Below are 10,990 nucleotides of genomic sequence, written 5' to 3'. Positions count from 1 at the left end.
TTTCACTTACCAAATACCTTGTGAAATTGTGTATCAGTGACTGTTACCTTAAGGCACTTTCTTGTTAACAATTTCTGGAGTGTATTCACAGTGCTCTTCTGCAAAGCAGCCTGTTCAGTGTGGTACATGCTGGTACGTGGACTCCACCCCACATTGACCCAAATTTAGGTGAAAAATTCAAACTTCTCACCTTTCTGACACAGATGAAGTGATATGGTTTCATTAAAATCAGATTAATTTCTGTTTTCCACCCCCTCTCAGACTATGGATCCAGCCATTTGTTTGCATCAACTAGTAAGGCCAGGGAAGAAAAAGCCTGTTGGTTTTTGTTTCTATAATAAGTCTAGGGAGGAGGCTGAAACTCTACAGTAATTGCAGTCTTCTGAGGAGACTTAGACATCATGCACAGCTTGAAATGTTTGTAGCCAATGTAGCATTAAAATCTTCAAGCCAATTAAGTGTAATTATTGAATGAAAGGTAATACTTTTCTTCAACAATATGACGGTTAAATTTAAATTGGTTTTTAAATTAGAAGGTGACACCTACTAACTGTCAGTCAATTAGGTGTTTATCTGAAGACTGTTGGCATGAAATGTCTTTTTTTAAAAAAACAGAGAGCTCATGTGCTGAAGGCTTAAGAGTTTTCTGTATTTTGTGCAGAGATGGTAAATACACAGAGCATACATGAATAAATGAAAAATGAAACAACGGATCCAGTTCTCTTATTAGGTATTGATAAAAGCTTTTCATTTATTTTACTCTAATAACTACCAAAATTGAACTCTTTAGATAATATATATTTTAAAAAAATAATAATTTGCTTATTTACTGTGCACTTATGGACTATTTTGTCCATAAATTAACTTCTTGCTTTTATCTGGGCATTTCTGCTTCATAATAGCCTTTAACATTTGAAAGCTTTGAGCTCACAGACACGTTATAAAGTTTTAAGTGCAGATTTACTCTCCTGTTTTCTGCCCCATAACATCTCACAAATTAGCTCAGACAGACATTGAGAAGTTTGTTAATGCAAAAAAAACCCAAAACTTCTTTCTTTTCATTTTCCATGGAAATCCTAATTTCTTACAGTATATGCAATATACAGGATTATTAATACACAATTGCAAGATCATAAAGTACAGGAGTTTCATTTGATTAAATAGCAGTTTGAGGTTATAATTATTCTACTCCAAGCTGCATTATTAGATCTTCTCAGTGGTGGCAATTACGGGATGCTACTATTTTAAAAACTAAGTATTTTTTCTCATTTCCTCTTGTGGGAGAACTTGTTTGAGGTCTTTCTGTTTGTGACAGCTAAAGAAGCATAAATTAATAGTTTCTGAAATGTTCTTTTTGTAAGCAATTGCAGATAACTTGTATTTTGGCATTGATAGTAGAAAAAGATAAAAACATGGTGATGTACAACAGCACGTCAACAATTGTAATAAACATCTATTTTGAGAGCAATTGATAGAACAGTATAAAGATTTTATTTACATGGTGAAAGATGCCAGGTGGTGTGGCTATGTGGGTTTTAAAAGATGTTTTCCTCATCTTAAATGGCCTGTCAATCTCTGCACAAACATTTTATGATTTGTTCAGTGATAGGAAGATGTAGTAAATAGTAGCAGAGCTTGTTTCCTTGTGCTACAGCCATATGGAACTTGTAAGTCATAATTGTCTTCTGCAACTAGAGACTTGAGGGGCAACCTGCTCTCTATCCCAAAATAATATTCACTTGGTTTGATCCTACCACTATATATGTGACCAAAAAGTAGGGAGATGGAGATGGGTCAGTCCAGTTGAGCTAGTAGCTTCCTTTCATCCCAAGCAGCTCTGGCCCACGTTTGACAAAGCTTTGCTAGAAAACGCTGTGGGGTGCTGGCTCTGCATCAGCATTGCACTGAGACCTCTTGCAGCATTGCACTGCAGCTCCAGCTGATTTGCAAGGTTGCCTGACTGCAGGAAACACAATTCTCTACCAGTAAAATGCTCCACAACTCCTTCAGGCAAAGTGCTCAGAACTGGAAGTCTATGCTTAGACAAGCATTTCTTTTTATTAACAAGATAGATCAGAACTCACGTTCAAAGTATTAAAATGGAAAACCAACGCACAGGACATGAAGCATCTGTAACATCAGTGTTTTGTATGTAAGGCTGGCTGTTTGTACATGCAACTCTCACTGGAATTTTTCCAAATTAAGATGCCTACTTTACATATAATTGTTTGAAAATGTTGTTGTAATCAAAGGAAAATGGAGACAGTTTTATTCTTTTTGTTCTTTGTTCTCTATCAGAACAAATATGTAAAAGACCTTTTTTCCTTTCCCTTTCTCTTTCCCTTTCCCAATATTCAATTAGTAGCAGAGTTTTCTTAAAGAAAAAAAAAAAACAAAAAAAACCCAAATAACAACCCAACCACCTTGCTGATGGTTTTCTATTTCTGCTAGCCTTTCTGGTTTTTGCTCTCTGACCTTCCAACAAAATTACTACACTATTTCATCATACAAAGGGGACACTTAAAACAATTATCTCAGAAATGCTTCTATTTACTTTCCCTTTTAAATTGTTCAGCCTTTCAATGTTACAGTTATGTAGACAAATGTTTCTGTTGTACCAGAAGACAAAAGAGAATAAAGGGAGATGAAGGAAGCCCCAAGAACTGCACAACCACTTTAAAACTACACAAGGCATTATGTACACTCTATTCTAGACTCATTTTAGGCATTGGACTGAATCCTGCTTTCAGGCACACATCAGTAGCTGTAACAAAGACTTTGACTTTGCTTAGATGTTAAGGGCAAAATTTGCTACTGTGAGCAGATTGGTTTGATACATAACAGGCACAATCATTGAGAAGGATAAGTGATATAATTGTAACCCTGACCTGTACCACAGTGTTATGTTATTCAGTCATTTAGCTGTGTTGTAGAATCTGCTGGAGGCTGGTAATGTACCAGGAGAGCCAGGTACCATGTAAAGATAACTCCTTGATTCATCTAAAACTGGTCAGGTTCTTCCTGTAGCCAAGTCAGGATGAAAAAAGGGATTTTGTTTAGGGCTTTTAAGGACAATTGTTAGTTTGGGTGTTTTGTTGTTTTGGAGGTTTTTTTCCTTCCTATGGAAGGGCCCAACAAGCCTTTGTAACACTTTTGATTGATGACAAATCAACATGCATGCAGTGTTTTTCAGTAAGAGCAAAAGCAATAATGTAGTGTAAGGTATGAAATTGCAGGCTATTTCCAGCTTCTAACATTCAGCCTGTACTGTCAGTAAAACACAAGTCTGAATACATTCCCAGCTACCAAGTGCCATCCATCCAATCAGCCAAATACTGTGACTACATTTGGTCTGGGTGGGATAAAAGCTGTCTAGTGTGCCAGAAAAGAAACAGGGAGACCAAATGCATCTAATACTTGATATTGTGGAGAAATAACATGCATAGACTACCCACAAGTTGCAGGCTTCTATGTTGGAAGCTACTGACACATGAATAGAAATAAGAAAGGAAGACTTTTTTCACTGTATCAGTGGAACAGTGGAACAATTTACTCAGGGATGCTGTGGAGTGACTCTCTTTGGAGGTACTCCCAATTTGACACAAAGTTGACCCCACTTTGAGCAGTGATCCCTTCCAAATTATATTCTTTTGAGATACTATGAATGGTGTTAAATAACCTCAAACTAAACTTGGTTGTCATGTTAATGTAATTTTCTGTTGTTTCCTTATGTATCTGAAAAGGAGCATGAGGCAATCAGACTTAATGCCATCCAATCCATAACAGATCAAATGTAAACAAGTTTTAGTCAGAAGTTAGAATAAGCCCTTGATCAGAAAGGAATATTAAAACTTTATTTGCTCTTGGTTTTGGTTTTAGCTGAGAGTCCAGCCTTTGTGTGCACACACTGTTAAATGCTGTCATGCAGCTATGCTCAAATTTTATGTTTAGTTTTGTTTTCTGGGAGAATTGAACCCTAAAGGAGAAATACACTCACCTGTATATCTGGTGGAGAGTAGAGACTTGATAAAATACTTTATTGCAATATTTCTATATTATAAAATGACATTGACTTTGATATTGACCAGCTATATCCTAGTTTTGACAGACAGACAGTATTGCTATTGATTTTGTAATCAGAGCAAAATTACAAAATCTCTGAAGCACTCTGAACCTGATTAACATGGGTATCTATAGACCAGAATTAGCACAAAAAGAGTTATGAATTACTGAAACTGCCTTGATTGCCTGAGAGATCACAGGAACTACCAATGCTGCTTTAAAATTCCATTTAGCAATTCATAGAGAAATTCTATGGTTGCCTACGAAGTATAATAATAATAATTTAATTACATTTCTAGTATATTAAATTTGAAATTACCTCTCAGACTCTTTTTGAATGTGCCCTGTAATAATTGGCAATAGTAGTACACTTTACTGTGTTCTGTTACAAGCTGCTGTCAGAGATCTTCTGTGCTCCTTCCAGAGGTAGGGAATTAAAATATTGAAGCACAATAGGCTCAGTTCAGTTATTGCATCAGTAGCTAATTTTCTAGGTATCAAACTGCTATTTTTTTCTGCTTAAATTGTGAGTGGTGGAAATACAGATGTTTAAAACATCGTGTGGCTTTTCCAGTGGAATATTCCAATTGATGGTCAGAATTTTTTGCAAAGGAAGATTTTTGGACTGAGAGTAACTGAAAAAAACAATCGCAACCAAATGAAACATAGGATGGAAACAAAAACAATAACATTTCAGAATAGGGATGTGTCAATAAGGGAAAGCACCAGGATGAGACTCATCAATTCAGAATACTAAAAATCAATTAAAAGGACTGACTCAAGTTTAGGAGCAGTCTGAAGAATCACTATTTGTGATTTGAACGTGTCACCTGATGATGTGTTAACCCTCCATCTATGACACTGTACACTCTCACAACGTGTTTAAATGGCACTAGCCAAAGGAGAAATGGTTTGGAAAGTTCCAAGTTGCTGTGTGTTACTGTTTAGCTTTGAAGTTAGCCTTGCTTTGTCTGGGATGGACCACAGACCCTTCAAAGATACCTTCTAAACTAAATCACTCTCTGATTCCATGTTTTGCACTAAGGAAATATCTTGTAAATAGTGTTCCTCAGTGATGTATTTCTTGGTCTGGATTGTTTACAGGAGACTGTCCAAAAAGAGTTAGATAGCAAAAACTCTTTTGGAAATGTGCAATTTCTACATTTGGGTTAAGGTTACTGTTATGATATCTGATTATTTGATAATTCTGTTTGCCTTTACCAATCTATCATCTTTAATGGACTCCTTTTTGCATAGAGAAGTGTCCCAATCATTTATCTTACCACTTCTTTTTTTTTTTAATGAAATCACTTGTAAAGATCTATTTTTTACTGGGGCTCCTAAACAGTGATAGAAAAAATAGAAGAGAATGGAAAGTTAGTGGGGTTTTTTTCTTCCTTCAGTTAGACTTTGTAGTTCAGCTTTCTTTCCTCCAGTCTGACTTTTCTCCAAAACAATCAGCTTAATGGAGAGGAATCTGGTCTTGGCTTGCTCATGGATAAACATGGATAAACAATACACTCACCAGCCTGCTACCCTCTACCCCAGCTCAAGTCTCTCAAATGTCTAAAATCCACACTTTTCTTCAAAGGTTCTTCTGTTTTTGTCACATGCCAAACTCAAACATCTAATAATTAGGAGAGTTGTTTCCTTCTAGTCAATGTTGCAAAGGCTGCATGTCTACAAACTATTAATAAATTCAAGTACCAGGATTTCCTTCTTCCGCTGCGTGTCAAAGTGCTGTAAAACAGAAGCTTTCAACATAAGAATGATGTGTGTAAGTCTGTTATGAAAGAATAAAACCTATCTCAACACTTAAATAATAAAACAATCATTTTGATAAATTTACAGAGCAGAGCAATGTTACATATCCAGGAGGCAGCAGCCACTTGTTGGTCCACTGAGAACATTTTCATGCTAATAACAAATCAGTGTTCTATAGTAATGTATTTTCCACACCAGATATTACAATGTGTGACTACTAGCTCAATGGGGTAAGAAATGGGATAATCAGGACTAAAGCAGAGAAAAAGCACGGAGGAATTCAGTATTGTTGAACCCCACACTGTACACCATTAAACTGGAAAGGATTTCCAGTCAGACTGACAGAGTTTGTTCTGCTGCTTATCTTGCTGTCTTTGGTGATTGTCAGATGGCAGCAATAATTAATGTTCTGGTCTTTGTTGCTGCTGATGATTTTTGGTTGTATCTTAGCATCTTTTTTTCAGAAATAATATATCTTTGACAAATAAACTTTTTTTTTTTGGTCAATTATGCAGATAAATGAGAAGGAAACAGAAATCTTGAGACACAAAAGTTTTGAGTTGCCATAGCTGAGTGGACACTGACAAATATATTAATGGAGTTAATTCTTAAAATCACATCCTACTTTAAAACCAAAATACTTGAGTAATGTTCAGCCAACCAGCTGCATATCACAAACTATTTTTATAAGCATTGCTGAAACGTGAAGAGAATGATTTCTCAGAGCTCATAAAGAAGGGATATGAAAAGCAAACAACGTTAGCAGAGACACAGTAAGTCTAAGATGTCTACTCCCGGAGGGAAAACCAAATAAATGGACAGTCCTGCTGCTCTCTGATCTTCTGTACAAAATGTTATTGCCTGGTTACTTGTCCTAATCCTACCTTTTATATTTGTTTAAGCTGCTCAAAGTGTTTCTCATCTCCCTTGTTTCAAGCTACATTGAAAATAGCTTCACAGGGTTATTGAATTTGAAAACAAATTCAGCAAAATGTAGCTCCTGGACAAAAATTTTTGAAAGGTAAAGTTTGTGGAAAACAAGCAATTTAAGAGGACAAGTGGTGAGTCCTATGGGTGTAAGTCAGGAAGAATCATCCTGCTGATGCCTCTACTAGACACTTCTGCAAGTTCCCGATGTTCGGTCTACTGCCTCTCATGGAGTCTCCTTTAGCACTGGTCCCTCTAAGGATTATGCTGGAAGAGCTCAAACCCAGATAGAAGCTCTGAGGCTGATCCTGGAAAGCCCTTCTCAGAGACACTTTAAGAGGCTGATATTAGAACAAAGTCTGGAACAGTTTTTGGAGGTGGCTTCTGGCTTGACCTCTAGAAGCGTTTCAGGATTAAACTGCTTAGTTTCTTTCTGGGGCCATTTCAAGAGCCACTTCAGGGCTGCTTGTGGAATAGTTTCTCATGCCATTTCTTAAAAAATTTCTGTGTCCAGTTCAAGAGCTATGGCTAGAGCCACTATTTTCTTCTCATAAAATATAGAAGAGCTTCTAGAGTGTTTTTCAGACTAGTATCTAGAGTCACTCTTCAAACACTGTTAAAAGAATCGTTATTTATATTTGTTACATATATGCAGAAGCATATAAAGTACAAATTAGTTGTGTTTTACATATTTGAACTTCTATTATTTCATATGGTGATTTCTGCTGTTTTATATGACATCAGACCTATGCATAAAAAGCCAAAGAATTGGTGTTGGAAGCAAGCTGCTGAAGCACCCAGAGTCCTCAAATTTAGGAATCCCAAGGTTAACTTATTTAACTTATATGTACTAAGTGAAATGTTTTGATAATTAGAGTAAAATCATTTGCAGGAAATTTGTAAAAGTATTGTTCTAGAATTGCATGGTATTTTTGTTTACTGTTATGAAAATTCATTTTCATTTAAAGCCAAAAGCCTCTGTGCTATCTGTATGTGTTCTGCTGAGGTAGCTGCAAGTGACTATGTTTTACCATTGTAAATCCCATAAATTTTACAAAACTCCTATTGTCAAAACAATTCAGACTCTCCTGTGGTAATCAGATAATTCAGACTACAGTAAACTGGAAGCAATTGTTAAATTAATTTGTGAAACAGTTTTAAGTAACAAATAGGTGGGAGAAAATCACAATCTGATTATAGATATTGCAGAAGTAAGAAACCAAATTAAATTCATTGGATAAATTATTCATTTTGAATCACTTTCTGAGTGCTACAACGAACACCGCAGGGGAAAATATACTGTAAAGCTTCAAAGAAGAGTTAAAGTACCTTCTTTTGATTTCTAATAAAAAGTTTTAGATGACTGCAGGTGCCTTGGATACCTCCTTGAAACTATTCCAATTTCAGTTCAGCATGGCAAAGGCAGCAGAAGTGAGGGTTATGGAACAATATAGAAAGATGTGTCTGGAAATCAGATCTCTTGATTCTTCTGTGTCTCTACTGTTAGCTTTGCTTATCTTGGGCAAATCTACCAATGTTATCACTTAAATTTTCTTTTAAAAAACAGAAAGATAAATTATAAAATAATCAGGAAATATTACTAAAGTTCTTAGGAAAGACAAGTCTTGGCTTCTTAAGGACATGTGAAAACAAAAGAAATGTATTATGGGCTTCTTGTGCAGATATGGTCATTGGAGTTAACAATGAACAGAGGAGGATGAACAAAAAATGAGATGTTTGTGCTTCCTCACAACATTGTGCTGAAGCTTTGGACTCAACTTCATAAGCATTCAGCACACAAATCATTCCTATTTAGTTCAAGATTTCAGAATTATGTATTTTATTTTTTATTTCTTTAAGTAAATGCTTATGTGACCTTCAGAATCGGGGCCATAAAGTTCTTCTGGGACTGAGACCTAGACTTAGTCTTTCTAATTGGAAATTTCAAGCATATATTTCAAATTAATATGGTGGAAAATAGTATGAAGACTCAATATAAAACATTCAATTATGTTTGAATTCAGGTGTAATTGTGAATTTGGGCTTGGGTGCAATATGTTTCTTTGAAAGTTGCTCCATTTGTTCATATCATAAGCTGCCCTTCATTTCTTTCTGTCTTATTTAGGGGTTATTTAAACAAAATATCAACAGCCAGAGGCTGATGTACAGGCTGATAAATAGTAAATGCACACTTTTATGAATTGGTGTCATCTGACAAGAAATCTGAGACAGATGTAACCATTTCCCTAACAAAAATGAATGGCTTTTTTGTCTGATCCTAAGTATAAATGCCTTTTACAGTCTGCCCTGGGATTTTAGCACTGCAAAGTGGCAACAGCCATTGAGTAAAGAGAGTTGATAAGAGATGATAATTTTCTTTTAAAAGATGTGTTGAATATGATAAGAATTAACACTGTGCTTTACCTTACTTTAGCATCTGGGAGCATTCAATTTAGGATGATACCAAGACACGGGAATTAAGCTGTCAAAGGAACTTTTACTTTCTTCTATTGCTTTCATCTACAGATAGTGGAACAATTATCATCAAATATTGTATTAGCTGGACTTTTGAGATATTTTTAACCCTGCAGTTGAACAGGTATTTTAAAGTTACTAATTTTGTTACAAACGTGAATTGACAATTTAATACATTTTCTCCAGTATAATGTATTAAACCAATGGGCTTTTATTGTTTTTGTTAGCATTGGACTGATGAATCCTAATGACCCAAGTAGTTATAGTACTAGCATATATAGGACAAGATTGTAAGCATTTTAGTAAAACAGTTTTTTAAAGAGTTTGTGTAAGGAATGTTATAATTATCCATGACAAGTTTGGAACAACATCAGCAAAAGTCTGTCTCCTCTTGTTTCAGCTGATGTATTGGCTGCAAAATGTAAAGTCAAGTTATTTTATGACTATGGAAAAATGAGGCAGTCTTCTTCAATATTGTATTCTGCCTTTGTATATTGCTCTGCTTATAGGATGACTAGAATGCCCTCAGTTTCTTAGACTGTCTGCCGTATTTATAGCTCGCAGCAGCATACTTCTCCCACAAACATGCCCTTGGCATAGACAGCATTCTTGGCAACGATGGCCAGCTCACCTTTTCCTGTGAGCCTTGCTTTTGCATTGAAACTGTTTGCCTCTAGTTTTGGACTTTCAGTTTACTTAAGCTGTTCGAATTTGACTGTATGCACCCCTAATTACAGCAGGTTTACCTTGTAATTTGTAATCTGGAAGTTCAATTTACCATCTTTTAAAAAACACCTATCTGGAAGCTTATGATTATAGAGGCCTCTGCTATTTTTTCTTTTTCCTTCCCTGCATGCAGTTTCTTTTACATACTTATGTAATTTATGGTATAGAAAATAGGATGAGACACATGTCACTTGCTACCTCAGTTTCCCCTTGAACACCATGCAGAGTTGTTTGCTGCTCTTCAGAGATGCACTGGTTGTACGTGTGGAGTTGGTCTCACATCAGACTGGACTGGACTTTCAATCAGTCTTATGCCCAATCCTGAAACCTTTGGACACTTTCACCTGTCAAATTGACCTCTCCTGCAGTGCCAGTAACAATATACTTAATTGGTTTTGTTCACTTCTTTTCTCCATGCTTGTCTTCAGTGTGTAGAGACATAAGCAATGAGTCTGGGCTGTCTGGACTAAACCTTTCTTGTGTTTTTTCAACGTACGCAGAGGGTTATCATTGATAAATCCAGTAGTAATTTTAGGCTTGAGCTCTTTCTCCATACCACTAGCTTTCACCTTAAAAGTCTTGTGTCATTGCTAGAGGACAAGTCTCACTTAACTATAATTAATATGATTTGGAAGATAAGAGAAGTGTTCAGCTTCTAGCACCAGAAAGGTAAAGAGGCCAGCTCTCCCAGGAGGATGTTGGCCTAATGTCAGCAAGCTTTTTTCATTTCTCTTTCCTACTGGTGAGAGATGTGGTCAGCTTCTCAGCAGATGATAATCAGTACACTTCCACATAATCTCTGAAAAGCATGGCTTTTGATGGCATTTAGGCACTTCCTGCAGTTTTTAACGTTGATTTTAGAAAGTAAGTAGGAATTTTGTGTGAAGAACCTACCACTGAATTTGTGTTAAGGTCAAAGATATCCCTAGTGCAGTTCTGGGGTTTCTTGGAGAGTTTTGCTAGTTTCTCAATGATGAGGGAGAGGGCTGGGTCTCTTTTTTTTTTGTTTTTTAATTTATTTGGGTTTTTTCATTCC

This window comes from Colius striatus, chromosome 16, assembly GCF_028858725.1.
Source record: "Colius striatus isolate bColStr4 chromosome 16, bColStr4.1.hap1, whole genome shotgun sequence".
NCBI lineage: Eukaryota > Metazoa > Chordata > Aves > Coliiformes > Coliidae > Colius > Colius striatus.
Note: the sequence above shows the minus strand (reverse complement) of the source record.